The sequence below is a fragment of the Botryllus schlosseri genome, chromosome 1 (assembly GCF_051294905.1).
Source record: "Botryllus schlosseri isolate E-star chromosome 1, Bs_hap1, whole genome shotgun sequence".
Lineage (NCBI taxonomy): Eukaryota > Metazoa > Chordata > Ascidiacea > Stolidobranchia > Styelidae > Botryllus > Botryllus schlosseri.
In genome coordinates, this window is record NC_137236.1 from 40,571,091 (window position 1) to 40,592,352 (window position 21,262).

The window sequence follows — 21,262 nt, forward strand, 5'->3', positions numbered from 1 at the left end:
CGTCGGTGGATATTGCGCCAGGCGCGCGAGAAAAATCGTCGAGATTTGAGACATTTTGTAAAATGTTAGTTTGCAATGAGAGCTCAGGGATATATAGAACTATTGTTCCACGGTATATAATCATATCTCTTCACTAAACCATCTACTACGAGGTCATTTTTCTACAGCTCCCGCCATACCGCCCCCCGAGCCCACCGCCCCCGATTTCACCGCCTGGGCATTTCTGCCCCCTTCAAAATCAAAATCGCCCCCTGAGGGGCACTGGAGATAAGGTTAAAAACCACTGATGTAGACCATTCCACTCAATTTGGACATCGTATTGACTGAAAGAGGACCGCACTCACCTTGACTCGTGGGACTTGCTTCTTTTTTAGCACCGGTATTGTTATAGACCAGTGGTCGGCGACCTTATTCGTCCAAAGAGCCATATTGACCGTATATTTTCCATTTTAACTCCCAAAAACCCCTACATGTCAATCAATTACTACGTCACAATTAAAAAATCGTGACGTCATGATAACGCAAATCGAAATTAATACATGGGATTCGTCGTTTGCAACGTATATTCTCTGTAAAATCTCGTACTAATCATGCTGGTTGCCTTATTCGAGTAATTAGTATGCGAAACTTGATTTACGTCGACCTTTAACAAGTTATATAGTTGTAATTGTATTGCACTGAGAGGCATACGATAATTTTCGAAGCTGAAGATAATAATTAACATTTATAATCCCACAAAAATAAAAATTTCGCAAAGAGCCATATCTTTTGCCCAAAAGAGCCATTTATGACTCGCGAGCCATAGGTTCCCGACCACTGTCATAGATATTCGTCTGATTTCCAGCCATGACGTTAGCCAGGCTCATTGTCAAATTAAGATTGACATTTTCACCTTCGGCCAAAGTTGAAGATCCTAAGGTACACGTTATTATTGTACGCTCGTGAGGTTCCATGCGTAGCCATATTATAAAATAATTAGTATTCTATTTTCGAACTTCGAATCCTTGCGGCATCTGATTTACACAACGAGTAAAATGTCCTACATTTGAATTTATCGAATAACTGTTTTTTACGGATAGTAATATTTGAATTTTGAGTATTCTGAGCCCATGTATAGGCCTACTACAGACATTACTTACCGCCTTTCCCGGTTGATAGTGATGTGGGCATGACATCAGCGACATCAGAATTGTGATTTTCACCCCCTTCTGCCATGCTATTGATAACGTAGTACTAATTAGCTAGAGTGTATAACGATACTGAAAATGCATGTAGTAATTAGAATCAATGACGCATCTTTGCTGAACAGCATGCCGAGACTATTAATCTGGAGTACTGAACTATTTGGTATTTGGTAGTTCTATACGGGAAATATGACCTGTTAACAGTCACATGTCCACAACTTAGTAATACCCTATTCTATAGGAAACGATTTGTTGAATAAAAAATCGTATGGATCATACACCATGCCACGAGTTTGTCTAACAGGATCTGGCAAAAATGCGATAATTGATATCGAAGCTCGTCAACTTTAACTGTGTCTCGCAGAGAGTCCAAAATCGTCACTTTGCAATTCTGCCAAAATAGCAGATACTACATTAAAACGTAATTCGCGCCGTGGCGATTTGCCAGCAGCGACGGATTTACCCTTCCCAAGTCACAACATATCGCTCGCAATTACATTTACAAGAGTTCCACAACGATATCGACGGTACTATTGGCAGCCATGAATAAATCTTTGCGATGCACCGGTTGTGTGTACTTACTATCGATGTATATATCACGGACTTAGATTCTCAGAAATGTAAATGAAAACATCACGGCATTAATATAGTCCTTACATATTACGGTGTCGTCATTTAAAATTGAATTTGCTTCTAATTCAGCTGCCCACAAGTTAAAACTATAATAAATATTCGTACGGCAATTTACAGATCATACTACGAAGTAGGGATGGTGTGAACGTGAGGTTCACGTTGGCGTTCTGTGTGTGAACCCTGGAAATTTAGAGGTTCACGTTCACAAACTAACCTTGGTATGTTCTGCACTGTGAACCTTTTCCATGTATCACGATTTTCACTTCATTATAACATCTGAAAGGACGTAGTTTATTTTTGTCCTTGATGTTTTTTGCGGCATATACACCGACTCATGATACACATACCCACGATCTGTGCATATGCATACCCTGAGTGCATGATGTACACATGCCACTGGACAAGGAAGTGCAGATATTACCGTTGGCTTTCTAAGGCATGCACCACCCCTCCATGCTGACCTCTCCATGCTATCCCAGTAATGCATGAGCGCCAAGCAGGGACGTCGTAGATACCAGTGTTACTAATCAGGTCTTTGGTCTGACCCGGCCGGGGATCGAACCCACTAACTACCGAGAAGCCGGACGCTTCACAATCACGCTATCTTGTCGGTACATCTTTGGTTGAAAATTGTTGCATTTCAACTGCGAGCCACTCTATGCATGGCGCTGGCACCATAACATAATAATCAATATTTAACGATAAGGCACCTTGACAATCTCAAAGATTGTACTTGCTTTATTAGAAAGTTTGCTCTCAGCTGTGAGCTTGACCCGCAATCACACAACATCAAGATCGCAATACACTACATGTAGGTAGTCAGCGAATGATGTTTATTCAGCCAATCAATGAAATTGATATCGCTGTCTGATGTAAAAAATCTAGCAGAACTAGGGGGTTAATCTTGATTTCAAATGTTTATTTTATCATGAAAACCAAATCCGTGCAGTGGATTACAGTGTTGGACATTTTGCTAAGTGGATGTATTAATGTTGGCTGCGTCCCTAGCTCTGTGTGGTTTGGGAAATAGCCTTGCAGTTTTGCTAACTTTCCTACTAGGCTCGCGTCAGTCGAGTGTGCGTATTCACTGCATGATTTTTCTCATAATGTCGACTCGAATGATATTCCTTGAGCTCGAAGACCTTCTCGTTGCTCAGCACCAACTAAAAATAGCAATTTACCGATGACTTCAGTAAGTAATTTTTTTGAAATGGTGGCTTTCGGTCGCATCTTCCATTGCTTGACATAACATCGGGTATAAGTGAAGATGGTAGCTAATCACGTGTACTGACTGCATTATATTCAAATTTACGATTTGAAAACGCGTGACATAACAGTTTAAAGCACAGGCCTGACAGCAAACAAAGTTAGAACGTGAATATGGCAACAGCGACGCCGATCAGAATCACGTCACACGCCACATTTTGGCCCACTGGCCGCACATTGCGCAGGTCTTCAGCAGATTATGTGTACGGTTCCTTTAGTAGGCCTACGGCAGGGCTGGCCAACCTTTTCAGCCAACGGGCCACATTCGATTGACGAAATATTGCGCGGGCCACTTACCGCGCCAAGCGCGAAATTTTTTTGAAGTTCATAGGTCAATAATTTTGTCACTTGATAGCATGGAGGAGAAAAAAACGGGGGCGCAGACTAGATGACCTCATGGGGCCGTATCGCAACTCCGTCGCCAAAGCATCTCGATGGTGCAGGCGAGAAAGAATATCATATCTCTCTCTCTTGACTATATTGCGGGCCTGCCGTATATCGCTGGGCTAAGTTTGCGAGGAATGGGCTATTCGGCGCATGGACATATCGATATCGAACGCTGCGACCAACATGCGTCAATCATTCCGTGCCTAGGTTTCTTAGTCAACGATCTTACTGCGAGCGCAAACGCAAGGTCGCATTAGTCTCGTAATCGCGAATATAGTTAGACTCAATCTGATACATCAGGTGTTCTTCCATTTTCACAAAAAGGGCAACAATATTAAAAACAAGGAATCGGGTGACAACATGTTGCGCCAAGCTTGTAGAAAATTTTACTTTTGATAAATCTATCGCAAATTATTCTGCTTTATTGTAGTGTACGAAGATATACCAATATGTGACTGACTGATGGATCTGTCAATGCGTCGGAACTGATATTTAAGTCATCACATCTCAAGTGTTGCGGCCAAACTAATCAAATTTTTGGTTGGCCTTGCAAGTTCGCAATCTGTGCAATCCATTTTTAATATTAGAAATTTCGGAAATTACCTTGGCCGGGGTTGGCCGGCCCTGGCCTACGGCATACTTCTCATAGTTTTGAATTGCTGCATCCTATGGCAATTCAGTCTTCGATGTGTAATATTGACCGCATAACCATCTACTTTTCCTGCCAAGTTCCCGCTACCAGACACCAGTATCCGTGGACTGTCCAGCTTAATTCGTAATTACAGTGTTTTAAAATGTCAGTGGCGGCTCGTGACAATTTCGGGTGGTGGGGCAAGCGCTGCGAGCGACTTTTATCAACATTACGTCACAATGGCGTTTTCCAACGTAGAAAAGTAACTTTATGATGGTCACATGAATTTCCCGACAACAGTGATTTTAACGTAGGTGCCGCGAGAGGTTTGCCTGTGAGCCGTGACTTGAAGTGTGGTAACAAAATGTTTTATTCATTTTTTTTTTAATCAAAGGATTATTTTACAAAATGTTCATGAACTAAGAATCGTCCCTACGCCACGAATCAATTACCAGGTCATCCTTAGTAGCATGCGTTATGATTTCATGGTAGAGTTAGAGATTACGCAAATCGATAGGCCCTAATTTTTCTAAGCCCATCCGAAAGTGTTTCGTACACGATCCTGGTGTGCTACGACCACTGAGTTGGTGGTTACGACCAGGTGATAGGCAACCAAAGCGGAGGCACCCGGCGTACGATTGGATAAATGGACTGGACAACATCTAGACCGCTAATTTTCGCTCTAAAGGCAACTGCGTAAACTACGTACGGAGCAAAGATTCAATACGATTCATGTTCGCACCTGACTTGACCAGACTAATTCCAATGACTAGAACTCGTCAGATTGCGTAAGCCTAACTGGAAAGGTCAACGAGTTCGGACACACAAGCAATTGTTATCTCATAGATTGGGCCTGTCATATTAAATCCAGAACATCAATTTGAATGGTCTTTGAAGAACTAAGGACAGCAGCATCGGAACTTCGGTCTCGGAACAACATAGGACATTTTGGCCTTGAAACTGGAGACTGTGACACAACACATACGGCTTACTGTCTATAAATCTGCTGCGAAATCGTCGTTGGAAAATATATTAATCAATAAATACATGAATGAAACCCGTGAACTTAGTATACTGTTAAAAGAAATCATCGAGAAGTAGCACACGCAATGTCATAACCAGAGGTGGTCAAAGTAGTCAAGAAAGCTACTCAAGTAGAAGTAGAAGTAGCGACTAAAAAATCTACTCAAGTACGAGTAGAAGTACATCTTTCATAAGCAACCTAAAATTACTTGAAGTAGAAGTAGAATTGACTGACTTTAAAAGTACTCAAGTAAGTAAGTAGTTGTGAAAACGATCCTAATTCGTTCGCACGGATTGTAAAAAGGTACAAATTGAGCTCTGCAAAAGGTGACGAGCTTGATTCATATTGATGCATACCAACAGGTATCCAATTTTCGATAGCATAAGCATTCATAAACATCATGATAGTATTGATACGGAGATGCGATAATAATCCTCTGTTTTCTCAGATAGCACGTTTTAGAAAACAGCATGGTACGGCGCCATCCCCCATATTATAAGACCCGTAGTTTAGTCGAAGAGCAATACTGAGAAGTTGTGTAGGATACGGTGTAAACACTTTGCGCGATTAGTAAACGTTAATAAAAAATATAGTGGATCGTAAAAATGCCATATTGTGTAGCTTTATTTCCGGAAATTAAAGGCATTGCAACACTTGCTTTTATACTTCAACATGTATGTTATCCAGACAGAAGAACTAATATTAATAATAACTCAAAGTATATGATACTGGGAATTAAAAGGGAATATAAATACTACTTCTAAAAGTGGAGCATGTATTTCATGCCTTTAGTCCAAAAGTTTCAAAGGTGGTGCGCTAAAGCAGCTCTAAAACTTTAAAAAAAAGTCAGAGTCCACGTTTCCAGATTAGGACACGCCATGGACATGCTAGATTGCGATATGACAAGTAAATGGTAGATTGCGAAACATCAGTTTCTAACGTTATGATGAGCCATATATACTGTGATGAAATATTTCATATGGGCGAAGAGCGACAATGTGGTGTAAACGGAACCACGCCAACCCGCGACCTAAATTATATTCACCGATACTTTCGTGAAATCATACTGGTCACCCCGCATCCACTGCGCGCGAAGCGCGACGAAAATTCTTGGCTTTACTCAACTTATGTGAAAATTAAATGTTGATACTCCGTGAAAACAGCCCAAAAATTTCTCAGGCTATCTTCCTGATTGAAAGATTTAACTACTTCTACTTGACAGACTGAAAATAGCGAAAAGTTAGTAAGTAGATCACAAAATATTACGAAGTAGAAGTAGAAGTAGAGAAAATCAGATCTACTTGAGTAAGTACCAGAAGTAGAGGAAAACTACTTGAGTACTTCGAAAAAGTAGAAGTACTTCGTTACTGACCACCTCTGGTCATAACCCATTCCGGCATGGTGCACTATCAAAATCAATACAAACAGACGAGCACCGAACTTTGAGTAAAATAGATCGAGGAATAGGCTGATCGAATGATCAGCTGTTAGCCGACATCGAAAATGAAATAGCTATCGCATTTGACAGGGGATTGTAAGAAGGCCACAATTTCACAGTGAAATGGACATTGGCGAACATAAAATTATGTGAATATTTGAATGCAAACCGAGAATCTTAGCTGTTTCATGCGATCATCGAGAGCCAGTCTTCAGGATTACCGGACCACGACCTAACATCGACCTCGCCCTCCGCCACATGCCACCCCATTTTGTCGCTTGGGTCTTACATTCTCTGCATTACTTTTCATTCAGTGTGCATGCCTCTTATTTACTTCGCCTAGGCTAAGGTGGGTGTCTGATCTTAATGGCTACTCCAAGTTGTTTCGACACCTTCCTATCTTTTCATTGTATCGCAGTATTGTGATGTTTTGAAACGATGAAAATACTAATAAACCTGACTGACTGACTGACTGATACCATTGGAAATATCATCACCGATCTCGTTAAGGAACGCAGACTAGATTAGCACAGACCGACACCGGCTTTTGTGTGAGATCCGCAATGATGTTGGTAGGCTATCAGATCAGCGCGCATCGCTACCATACTCGACCTCGAAAACGAAATAAATGCTTCAATCATTGAGTGTCAACTTTAAAGACTTGGTACCGCGTTCAATACTAAAATCAAGACATACCGTGCCCAAGCTCATGACAGATCTAGGTATGGAACATCGTTAAAATCAATAGAGACCAATAACGGCTTTTGCGTAAATCTGTTGGCGATAAATGAAGAGTCAGCTCTCACTCGACTTTGGAAACGAAATTACCACCCACATAGTTCAGTGACAAACTTAAAACTTGTTACAGCGGTCGATACTAACATTAAAACTTACCGTGCCAAATGTCATGACCGATCTCGGTATGAAACATCGTCAAAATAAATAGAGACCGATACCGGCTTTTGAGTAAAATCTGTTTGCTGTACAATGTACATAATAGGTCAGCACACACTGAACTTCGGAAACGAAATTACTACCCTTATCTTTAAGTAGCAAGTCTGAGACTTTGAGCAGTGTTAAATACTACCTTCACAACATATCATACCAAGTTTCAAGAATTATCATGGTGCGAAACACCGTCAAAATCGACCTATACCAGCAAAGGTCTACTCAACACATATTACGGTAACCGAGTTCAGATATAGATACGATTGTTACATCACACCTTAGGGGCAACCAGACATATTTGCCCCGCTTGCTCGGCCATTTCACGAATAGGAGAGAGTAAATCACCGTTTCTTTATTTTGCGCGGCTGTGAGAGAATAGATAGTGAAAGCTTGTTATGAGCGCTACCGGGGCAAGCCCAGGCTAGGCATTCACAAAGCGAAAACACAGAAGAGAATTCGATTTTCGCAGAGACTTCGCTATGTATATGGGCAATGGGCATTTGCAAGCGAAAGCACAAGAAGCACGTTGTGATTGTGATCTCGGTATATATTGATTGCTGTGCGTCTATAAATGGTTAAATTGTTATTGAACAGAATTTTAGGTGGGGCAATGCCCAAGTTGCCCTATAGGACGAGCCGCCACTGTAAAATGTACTGTTCAGTACAAGCATGATCAAGCGTTGGCGAGCCGGATGACATGATTGTCACTTTTGTACGTGGTAGAGGCTTCCGCAGTTGCTGAACGATCTGTGGATTCATTAACGCATGTTCCACAGTGTCCCGGTACACATACGAAAGATGTGTATTTTTGTATCTTTGTATTTTCGTACCTCATGATCCAACTCAATAATTACATTCAGTAGTAAAGTGAGAAAAGACCTGAGATGTTTGTTTGCATTCAATGTGCATAAGCAATCGCTAGTTATTGCGACTTTCTTGAAAAATTTCTATCCTATACCCGGTGTATTCACGGCCAACAGCAGTGCATGCTTGTCAGCAACGAGTTCCAGTGTGAACTACGTCATTATCGTAATACTGCGCTACTTTAACTGCATACAAAGCCCGATCGTCGAACATCAGTCGTGTCACTTGACAAGTGCAACTTCTAGTAATATTGCGTAAGTCTAGTTATCTGAAACGCGCTAATACATCTGGTGGGATGAGAAATGTGCACAAATAGACTGAGCAATGAGCATCCCAGATACTGCGAAACATCCGATACGGTGTTCCACTCGCGACACGAAATCCAATGATGCAGTCCCCGCATCTACAATGTGATTGGACCGCTTCAAACAATTGTTTCATGAACGGGATACTACAGAAAAGTGGTAAAAGAATTTTTTAACATGCTAGCTGTACATTATACAATGTACATATCATGACTTGTTCGTATTGAAGTTGCCACGTCCGAACGTCAAATCCAATGATACAATCAATTAATTTACTGTTACATTATGTACAATGACTTCAAGGCTGGACACTTTTAGACACACTAAAAAGATTGTGCTGCACTACATCCTCAATGCATTACGATGCATTGCGGTGGTGCCGTATACTTCCACAGTATGTTACTAAATGCTAATGTATTAAGTTGTGGTTTTGGCTATTTTTATGTTAGGCTACAGTAATACGACCTGCCGAAGTACTGAAATTCTACATCAAATGTACTTCAGTCTTTTCAAGAGCATACGGCATATGAAACAGCCGTATTACGTGAGTAGTGTGGGTTGAATCGTTTGTTGCAGGCCAATCAAATTTCGCCACGTCGCCTTAATTGCCACGCCTACATTGCCACATCATCCACCCATTGCCGCACCTATAGCACACCCATTGCCACGTCTATAGTGCCACATCATCCATTGCCACATCATCATCGCATTGATTGCCGCATCTATACGCTGCACAGCATCAACCCGCGCGATGTCGATTGCTGCACCTATGTCACTCATTGCCACGTCAAAACTTACCTTAGCTAGAATCGAACCTGGTTTGGTTGGGTATAATTTCACATCGCTCACCACCAGGCTATTGAGCAAACTAGCCGTATTGAGCTGTTTTGAGAATATAACCGCCGATTCTCTCTTAAATTCCGAGACAACACCTTTTTCGAGTAATAACACATAAATGTAAGACTATGTTCGTGTGTACTTATAACATCTGTGTCATCATTAATTAGTCAATGATTTTGAGGAATTCTGCGAATGCAACTTGATAATGCAGATATCGCCACCATAAATGTCTACAATGACGCGAAAGCTCACGCGCATATTGCTGAATACTATTCCAAGAAATTGACGCGTGTAAATGTGCCACGAATACAGTTGCTTACGATTCCAAAAAAGTTGCGCCACATCGACAAAGTGAATTAGAACATTCTAAATAAAGTTGCGTTTCCAAGAAAACGCCGCGCTGGCGTTACGAATTAGAATGTTTAGTTCCGACGTAAAGCAATTCGCATTCTGAAAACTTCACATTTCTATTACAAGTATTGCCATGTGCGCAGGGATGCAGGCATCGCAGGCATAAGGTAAGATCAATGTATTTTCGTGCCAATTTAAACTAAATGTAGCTATAATTTCTCGATGCAGCATTAGCTTACGCGAATTGTGAACGCAGATTGATTTACGTTGAGATTTCTCCAATAGCTAACGTAATAATGAGTTCTGTGCGTGGCTATAATGTTAACCGACAATATAGCCGAAGTCGCACAAATTCGAATGTATATGCAAGTTTTCTGTTAAAGGTAGACTATCTAGGCTCGGTTATTACTCGAATCTCGCTGTGGTTATAAATTAGGCATGCTAATGCGTTGAGTTTTAAGCTGAAACATCCTATTTCGCGCAGCCAAGAAGACTAGTACCGCAAGCAAGCCCGGAACAAGCATATAGTGACAAAGCAGATTACGCAACACTGAAGGTGGGCTATTTCATTTCTTGACTATACTGAAAAATCGACAGCGTACCGCATATAGCTATAATTTTTCAATGCAGCAATGCACTTCGGATTAAGATATATAATATATATAGCAACGTAGATGTTTTATAGAATATATTAGATCCAATACCTATACTAAAGCCGCAAAACGCATTGGAGCATACATGGATAATGTGCGCAGATTGAATTACACCGAGATTTCCCCTATATCGCATCATTTAAATACCTAATAACGTAATAATGAGTTCTGTGCACGGCTATAATGTTAACCGACAATATAGCCGAAGTCGCACAAATTCGAATGTATATGCAAGTTTTCTGTTAAAGGTAGACTATCTAGGCTCGGTTATTACTCGAATCTCGCTGTGGTTATAAATTAGGCATGCTAATGCGTTGAGTTTTAAGCTGAAACATCCTATTTCGCGCAGCCAAGAAGACTAGTACCGCAAGCAAGCCCGGAACAAGCATATAGTGACAAGGCAGATTACGCAACACTGAAGGTGGGCTATTTCATTTCTTGACTAATATTGAAAAATCGACAGCGTACCGCATATAGCTATAATTTTTCGATGCAGCAATGCACTTCGGATTAAGATAAATATATAGCAACGTACATGTTTTATAGAATATATTAGATCCAATACCTATACTAAAGCCGCAAAACGCATTGGAGCATACATGGATAATGGGGGCAGATTGAATTACACCGAGATTTCCCCTATATCGCATCATTTAAATACCTAATAACGTAATAATGAGTTCTGTGCACGGCTATAATGTTAACCGACAATATAGCCGAAGTCGCACAAATTCGAATGTATATGCAAGTTTTCTGTTAAAGGTAGACTATCTAGGCTCGGTTATTACTCGAATCTCGCTGTGGTTATAAATTAGGCATGCTAATGCGTTGAGTTTTAAGCTGAAACATCCTATTTCGCGCAGCCAAGAAGACTAGTACCGCAAGCAAGCCCGGAACAAGCATATAGTGACAAGGCAGATTACGCAACACTGAAGGTGGGCTATTTCATTTCTTGAGTATACTGAAAAATCGACAGCGTACCGCATATAGCTATAATTTTTCAATGCAGCAATGCACTTAGGATTAAGATATATAATATATAGCAACGTAGATGTTTTATAGAATATATTAGATCCAATACCTATACTAAAGCCGCAAAACGCATTGGAGCATACATGGATAATGGGCACAGATTGAATTACACCGAGATTTTCCCTATATCGCATCATTTAAATACCTAATAACGTAATAATGAGTTCTGTGCACGGCTATAATGTTAACCGACAATATAGCCGAAGTCGCACAAATTCGAATGTATATGCAAGTTTTCTGTTAAAGGTAGACTATCTAGGGTCGGTTATTACTCGAATCTCGCTGTGGTTATAAATTAGGCATGCTAATGCGTTGAGTTTTAAGCTGAAACACAAGATTGCCATACACGGAATCGCTGTTAACGATGTCTGACTGCGCCGTTTCGACGAGTAACGAATTCTCGTATTTAGTATTGATTGTGACACATAGTCAAACAGCGACAGTTTTCACAACCCGGTACATACATTGAACCAACTGATGTAAGGTGATACAGACTTTAGCATAAATCTGTTTTTCGGTAGCGTAGCACGTACCTATACATAGTAAGCTTTCATAACGGAATTATCATGCTAATAATCAAATTCCCACCCTGAATCTTGGTACGCAGTTGTAGGATAATATGAAAATGCACCATACTAAATTTCGTTCCCTATGTTAATTTACCATAAGAAAGACAATTTGACTCCTAAAGTCCGAAATACTTGTTCGCTTGAGCTAAGTCGCAGCGCTTGGAGTGGAATTTTATAGTTCTTGTAAAAAGTTGTTTGTACACAATATATGTTTAAGGTAAGTTCTACGCATTCATGATTTCGTCCGAGTTTGCATTTTAGTAGTATATACTAATTTACGATAGCGCGTTTGTAACTTGTGCAAGTACAGGAAAATCATGGTTCTTGAACCGTGCTCAATGAATAATAGAGCATTTTTTGCTATTTTTCATTGCCATAAGTCATTCTGAAATAGCAGAATTACCGTGTTAAACATTGAATTCCCACCTTGAAAGTTGGTACGCGGTTATAGGACATTATAAAAATGCACCATACCAAATCCCATCAGACATTTCATGATGGAACTACTTTAAAACTAACGCGGCTCTACATCGACTTTTTGCGTACATCTGTTTTGCGGGAGCGTATAGCACGTACCCATACATAGTCAACTTTAATAACGGAATTACCATGCATTGAATCCCAACTCTAAACTTGATACGTAGTTGTAGGGCATTATGGCTATGCACCATGCTAAATTTCATCACACATCTAATGATGGAACACCTTTGAAACTATCGCAGTCGCATACCGACTTTTACGCATATCTGTTTTTCGTGAACATAGCATATACCCATACATAGTCAATTTTAATAACAGAATTAGCATGCTAAACATTAAATTCTCACCTTGAACGTTGGTACGCAGTTGTAGGACATAATAACAATGCACCATACCAAATTTCGTCAGACATTTCATGATGTAACACCTTCAAAACCAACGCAGTTCTATACAGACTTTTAACTAAATCTGTTTTTCCGTAGCGTAGCACGTACCTAAACATAGTCAACTTTATTAACGGAATTACCATGTTAATATTCGACTCCCTACCTTGAAACTCGGTACGCAGTTGTAAGACATTATGACAATGCACCATGTCAAATTTTGCAAGTACTTTATCTTTACACGACGTTTTTTGTAAAATGAATACTAATTTTATTGAAAAAATAAAAAATAAAAAAGAGCGAAAAATTACATTATATCCCGGAACGCAACAAGAAAAATCGTATGAATTTGTAAACTACTTGTTCATGACATAATAATAATTCTACTTGTACACTTTTTCACATTTTATAACACTTTAAGTAATACTTAACAGTTTCAGTTTTAAATAAAAGACGGAATATAAACTAATCGAAAAATTCGGTAACCAATTTCGCGTAGGCTATGCATGCATACAAATGAGGAAAGTTACATCAACGCGTGTTAAAGTAGCTGTATCGAGTTATCGAATGATTTTCTCCTTACATCAAAACAACTAGAATGTATAACTAAATTAAAAAACGTATCTAAATGAGCTCCAGGGCATTGTGATTATGCTGCATACCAAATTTCATCACACATTTCATGATGGAACAACTTTAAAACTAACGCAGTTCTATAGCAACTTTTGCCTAAATCTGTTTTCGGTAGCGTGTACATATACATAGTCAGATTTAATAACAGAATTATCATGCTAATATGTGACTCCTCACCTTGAAACTTGGTACGTAGTTGTAGGACATTGTGATTATGCAGCATACCAAATTTCCTCACGCATTTAATAATGGAACAACTTTAAAACTAACGCGGTTCTACATCGACTTTTTGCGTACATCTGTTTTGCGTGGGGGCGTATAGCACGTACCTATACATAGTTAACTTTAACAACGGAATTACCATGCTTAACATTGAATCCCAACTCGAAACTTGATACGTAGTTGTAGAACATTATGGCAATGCACCATGCTAAATTTCATCACACATCTAATGATGGAACACCTTTAAAACTAACGCAGTCGAATACCGACTTTTACGCATATCTGTTTTGCGTGAACATAGCATATACCTATACATAGTCAATTTTAATAGCAGAATTACCGTGTTAAACATTGAATTCCCACCTTGAAAGTTGGTACGCGGTTATAGGAGATTATAACAATGCACCATACCAAATCCCATCACACATTTCATGATGGAACAACTTTAAAACTAACGCGGCTCTACATCGACTTTTTGCGTACATCTGTTTTGTGGGAGCGTATAGCACGTAGCCTACCCATACATAGCCAACTTTAATAACGGAATTACCATGCTTAACATTGAATCCCAACTCGAAACTTGATACGTAGTTATAGGACATTATGGCAATTCACCATGCTAAATTTCATCACACATCTAATGATGGAACACCTTTGAAACTATCGCAGTCGAATACCAACTTTTACGCATATCTGTTTTTCGTGAACATAGCATATACCCATACATAGTCAATTTTAATAACAGAATTAGCATGCTAAACATTAAATTCTCACCTTGAACGTTGATACGCGGTTGTAGGACATAATAACAATGCACCATACCAAATTTCGTCAGACATTTCATGATGTAACACCTTTAAAACTAACGCAGTTCTATACCAACTTCGCGTGAATCTGTTTGCGGGAGCGTAGCACGTACCTATGCGTGATCAACTTTAGTGATGGAATTACATATGTAATTAAGTTTCAACACTTTTACAATGATTCGTCTTGCTTCCTATAACATCCCACTCGAGAAAATGCGTCGTAGGATATAGATGAAACTAGCACAACTCATCAAGACCGCTGAAAACAGTACATTTCAACATTTAGTAGCAGTAAATTTCTAGTAAAGTACAAGACGTGATGATTTCCGAGTGAGTTAAAAAGTAAGTATTGCAGGTATAGTTTACCTGAAAACCGAATACTCTGAAATAGAAGTAGATGCAGTGTAAATAGTTAATCACTTGATTAAGTTTAGTGCAAGCAGATAAAACCTATACTTGAGTAGTACAAAATGCACGAGTACTTCGATATCGCCTCCCTCCGCGTAATAAGTGTCTACGGTTTAAGACTGCTTTTACCGATACTCGTCGGTTTCAGTTTTAGATAGAATTCGGAAACCAAATAATTTCATAAACATAAGCTAATTTAATGAATTTACTCGAATGTACTATGCCGCGCTGATAAGATTAATTATAATATACTTATCATGTTACAGCGATTTTTCTAGCGTAGAAAATCTTTAAAATGTAGTAAGCAGGCCAAATGAAGATATTCGTTGAGCTGAAGAAACATAAAAAATACTCTAGACTACTTTATCGGTACTTTACAGTTACAGTTTTAGATAAAATTTGTCCCTTTCACCTATAATTACAACTCCTCGCTATCTAAACATGTTTAGAATATATTATTTGCGATGATACGAACCCGTGAAGTACTCAAGTTGCTTTTCGTAGGATATAGATGAAACTGACAACACTCACCAAGACCAGTGATCCACTGAAAAAAGTAAATTGTAGCAGTAAAGTCCCACTAAAGTACAAGAAGTAATGATTTCCCAGTTAGTTAAAAAGTAAGTATTGAGGTATAGTTTGGTCGAAAAAGCGAAAAACTCTGAAATAGAAGTAGATGCAGTGTAAATAGGTAATCACTTCATTAAGTATAGCGCAAGCAGGCCAAACCTATACTTGAGTACTGCAAATGTACAAGTACTTCGCTATGTTCTCCTTCCACGTAAAAAGTGACTAGGTTTTAGAGTACTTTATCGGTACTCGACAGTTTCAGTGTTAGATAAAATTTGGTAAGACTTTAAATTTTAAAGTAGTTTGAGCTTACGTTTGTATCACCTTGACAAGTAACATTATCAGACATGAAAATGATACTATCACCGAATATAGAAGTTAACACGCGTCAATGTGTTTCGGAATTCACGAGAAATTGCTTACTAAGAGAAGTATATTGTTGTATACACAATAGTGGAGAGAATATTTAAAATGTAGTAAGCAGGCCGATGGATATTCGTTTAGTTGTATAGGCATAAAAAACATTCCCGCGCGCTCTTAAACAAAACACTTCCTAACCCTACCACCTAATACTAAGACGCGCGCGGGAATGTTTTTTATGCCTATACAACTAAACGAATATCCATCGGCCTGCTTACTACATTTTAAATATTCTCTCCACTATTGTGTATACAACAATATACTTCTCTTAGTAAGCAATTTCTCGTGAATTCCGAAACACATTGACGCGTGTTAACTTCTATATTCGGTGATAGTATCATTTTCATGTCTGATAATGTTACTTGTCAAGGTGATACAAACGTAAGCTCAAACTACTTTAAAATTTAAAGTCTTACCAAATTTTATCTAACACTGAAACTGTCGAGTACCGATAAAGTACTCTAAAACCTAGTCACTTTTTACGTGGAAGGAGAACATAGCGAAGTACTTGTACATTTGCAGTACTCAAGTATAGGTTTGGCCTGCTTGCGCTATACTTAATGAAGTGATTACCTATTTACACTGCATCTACTTCTATTTCAGAGTTTTTCGCTTTTTCGACCAAACTATACCTCAATACTTACTTTTTAACTAACTGGGAAATCATTACTTCTTGTACTTTAGTGGGACTTTACTGCTACAATTTACTTTTTTCAGTGGATCACTGGTCTTGGTGAGTGTTGTCAGTTTCATCTATATCCTACGAAAAGCAACTTGAGTACTTCACGGGTTCGTATCATCGCAAATAATATATTCTAAACATGTTTAGATAGCGAGGAGTTGTAATTATAGGTGAAAGGGACAAATTTTATCTAAAACTGTAACTGTAAAGTACCGATAAAGTAGTCTAGAGTATTTTTTATGTTTCTTCAGCTCAACGAATATCTTCATTTGGCCTGCTTACTACATTTTAAAGATTTTCTACGCTAGAAAAATCGCTGTAACATGATAAGTATATTATAATTAATCTTATCAGCGCGGCATAGTACATTCGAGTAAATTCATTAAATTAGCTTATGTTTATGAAATTATTTGGTTTCCGAATTCTATCTAAAACTGAAACCGACGAGTATCGGTAAAAGCAGTCTTAAACCGTAGACACTTATTACGCGGAGGGAGGCGATATCGAAGTACTCGTGCATTTTGTACTACTCAAGTATAGGTTTTATCTGCTTGCACTAAACTTAATCAAGTGATTAACTATTTACACTGCATCTACTTCTATTTCAGAGTATTCGGTTTTCAGGTAAACTATACCTGCAATACTTACTTTTTAACTCACTCGGAAATCATCACGTCTTGTACTTTACTAGAAATTTACTGCTACTAAATGTTGAAATGTACTGTTTTCAGCGGTCTTGATGAGTTGTGCTAGTTTCATCTATATCCTACGACGCATTTTCTCGAGTGGGATGTTATAGGAAGCAAGACGAATCATTGTAAAAGTGTTGAAACTTAATTACATATGTAATTCCATCACTAAAGTTGATCACGCATAGGTACGTGCTACGCTCCCGCAAACAGATTCACGCGAAGTTGGTATAGAACTGCGTTAGTTTTAAAGGTGTTACATCATGAAATGTCTGACGAAATTTGGTATGGTGCATTGTTATTATGTCCTACAACCGCGTATCAACGTTCAAGGTGAGAATTTAATGTTTAGCATGCTAATTCTGTTATTAAAATTGACTATGTATGGGTATATGCTATGTTCACGAAAAACAGATATGCGTAAAAGTTGGTATTCGACTGCGATAGTTTCAAAGGTGTTCCATCATTAGATGTGTGATGAAATTTAGCATGGTGAATTGCCATAATGTCCTATAACTACGTATCAAGTTTCGAGTTGGGATTCAATGTTAAGCATGGTAATTCCGTTATTAAAGTTGGCTATGTATGGGTAGGCTACGTGCTATACGCTCCCACAAAACAGATGTACGCAAAAAGTCGATGTAGAGCCGCGTTAGTTTTAAAGTTGTTCCATCATGAAATGTGTGATGGGATTTGGTATGGTGCATTGTTATAATCTCCTATAACCGCGTACCAACTTTCAAGGTGGGAATTCAATGTTTAACACGGTAATTCTGCTATTAAAATTGACTATGTATAGGTATATGCTATGTTCACGCAAAACAGATATGCGTAAAAGTCGGTATTCGACTGCGTTAGTTTTAAAGGTGTTCCATCATTAGATGTGTGATGAAATTTAGCATGGTGCATTGCCATAATGTTCTACAACTACGTATCAAGTTTCGAGTTGGGATTCAATGTTAAGCATGGTAATTCCGTTGTTAAAGTTAACTATGTATAGGTACGTGCTATACGCCCCCACGCAAAACAGATGTACGCAAAAAGTCGATGTAGAACCGCGTTAGTTTTAAAGTTGTTCCATTATTAAATGCGTGAGGAAATTTGGTATGCTGCATAATCACAATGTCCTACAACTACGTACCAAGTTTCAAGGTGAGGAGTCACATATTAGCATGATAATTCTGTTATTAAATCTGACTATGTATATGTACACGCTACCGAAAACAGATTTAGGCAAAAGTTGCTATAGAACTGCGTTAGTTTTAAAGTTGTTCCATCATGAAATGTGTGATGAAATTTGGTATGCAGCATAATCACAATGCCCTGGAGCTCATTTAGATACGTTTTTTAATTTAGTTATACATTCTAGTTGTTTTGATGTAAGGAGAAAATCATTCGATAACTCGATACAGCTACTTTAACACGCGTTGATGTAACTTTCCTCATTTGTATGCATGCATAGCCTACGCGAAATTGGTTACCGAATTTTTCGATTAGTTTATATTCCGTCTTTTATTTAAAACTGAAACTGTTAAGTATTACTTAAAGTGTTATAAAATGTGAAAAAGTGTACAAGTAGAATTATTATTATGTCATGAACAAGTAGTTTACAAATTCATACGATTTTTCTTGTTGCGTTCCGGGATATAATGTAATTTTTCGCTCTTTTTTATTTTTTATTTTTTCAATAAAATTAGTATTCATTTTACAAAAAACGTCGTGTAAAGATAAAGTACTTGCAAAATTTGACATGGTGCAATTGTCATAATGTCTTACAACTGCGTACCGAGTTTCAAGGTAGGGAGTCGAATATTAACATGGTAATTCCGTTAATAAAGTTGACTATGTTTAGGTACGTGCTACGCTACGGAAAAACAGATTTAGTTAAAAGTCTGTATAGAACTGCGTTGGTTTTGAAGGTGTTACATCATGAAATGTCTGACGAAATTTGGTATGGTGCATTGTTATTATGTCCTACAACTGCGTACCAACGTTCAAGGTGAGAATTTAATGTTTAGCATGCTAATTCTGTTATTAAAATTGACTATGTATGGGTATATGCTATGTTCACTGAAAAACAGATATGCGTAAAAGTCGGTATGCGACTGCGATAGTTTCAAAGGTGTTCCATCATTAGATGTGTGATGAAATTTAGCATGGTGCATAGCCATAATGCCCTACAACTACGTATCAAGTTTAGAGTTGGGATTCAATGCATGGTAATTCCGTTATTAAAGTTGACTATGTATGGGTACGTGCTATACGCTCCCGCAAAACAGATGTACGCAAAAAGTCGATGTAGAGCCGCGTTAGTTTTAAAGTAGTTCCATCATGAAATGTCTGATGGGATTTGGTATGGTGCATTTTTATAATGTCCTATAAAACCGCGTACCAACTTTCAAGGTGGGAATTCAATGTTTAACACGGTAATTCTGCCTATTTCAGAATGACTTAATGGCAATGAAAAAATAGCAAAAAATGCTCTATTATTCATTGAGCACGGTTCAAGAACCATGATTTTCCTGTACTTGCACAAGTTACAAACGCGCTATCGTAAATTAGTATATACTACTAAAATGCAAACTCGGACGAAATCATGAATGCGTAGAACTTACCTCTTAAACATATATTGTGTACAAACAACTTTTTTACAAGAACTATAAAATTCCACTCCAAGCGCTGCGACTTAGCTCAAGCGAACAAGTATTTCGGACTTTAGGAGTCAAATTGTCTTTTCTTATGGTAAATTAACATAGGGAACGAAATTTTAGTATGGTGCATTTTCATATTATCCTACAACTGCGTACCAAGATTCAGGGTGGGAATTTGATTATTAGCATGATAATTCCGTTATGAAAGCTTACTATGTATAGGTACGTGCTACGCTACCGGAAAAACAGATTTATGCTAAAGTCTGTATCACCTTACACATCAGTTGGTTTCAATGTATGTACCGGGTTTGTGAAAACTGTCGCTGTTTGACTATGTGTCACAATCAATACTAAATACGAGAATTCGTTACTCGTCGAAACGGCGCAGTCAGACATCGTTAACAGCAGATTCCGTGTATGGCAATCTTGTGTTTCAGCTTAAAACTCAACGCATTAGCATGCCTAATTTATAACCACAGCGAGATTCGAGTAATAACCGACCCTAGATTAGTCTACCTTTAACAGAAAAACTTGCATATACATTCGAATTTGTGCGACTTCGGGCTATATTGTCGGTTAACATTATAGCCGTGCACAGAACTCATTATTACGTTATTAGGTATTTAAATGATCGCGATCATATAGGGAAAAATCTCGGTGTAATTCAATCTGTGCCCATTATCCATGTATGCTCCAATGCGTTTTGCGGCTTTAGTATAGGTATTGGATCTAATATATTCTATAAAACATCTACGTTGCTATATATTATATATCTTAATCCTAAGTGCATTGCTGCATTGAAAAATTATAGCTATATGCGGTACGCTGTCGATTTTTCAGTATACTCAAGAAATGAAATAGCCCACCTTCAGTGTTGCGTAATCTGCCTTGTCACTATATGCTTGTTCGGGCTTGCTTGCGGGTACTTAGTCTTCTTGGCTGCGCGAAATAGGATGTTTCAGCTTAAAACTCAACGCATTAGCATGCCTAATTTATAACCACAGCGAGATTCGAGTAATAACCGAGCCTAGATAGTCTACCTTTAACAGAAAACTTGCATATACATTCGAATTTGTGCGACTTCGGCTATATTGTCGAGTTAACATTATAGCCGTGTCACTAGAACTCATTATTACGTTATTAGGTATTTAAATGATGCGATATAGGGGAAATCTCGGTGTAATTCAATCTGA

At 38.5% G+C, this 21,262-nt stretch overlaps 2 protein-coding genes and 1 long non-coding RNA gene across 3 annotated transcripts in view; 2 read left to right on the plus strand and 1 right to left on the minus strand.

Moving 5' to 3' along the window:
• LOC145436443 (uncharacterized) overlaps nucleotides 1-387 on the minus strand; it is a 512,022-nt gene extending 511,635 nt beyond the window's left edge. Inside the window, exon 1 of the mRNA XM_080313791.1 lies at nucleotides 345-387. The gene's annotated coding sequence lies outside the window, so the exon portion shown is untranslated. The remainder of the gene's footprint in view (nucleotides 1-344) is intronic.
• The window catches only part of LOC145436382 (protein bicaudal C homolog 1-like), a 788,516-nt gene that overhangs the window by 162,688 nt on the left and 604,566 nt on the right, over nucleotides 1-21,262 (plus strand). The gene's annotated exons all lie outside the window — the stretch shown is intronic.
• LOC145449720 (uncharacterized) lies at nucleotides 9,823-11,802 on the plus strand. Its single transcript, XR_013918333.1, has 3 exons — nucleotides 9,823-10,038; nucleotides 10,356-10,427; nucleotides 11,388-11,802. It is a non-coding gene; the product is annotated as an uncharacterized LOC145449720 (long non-coding RNA).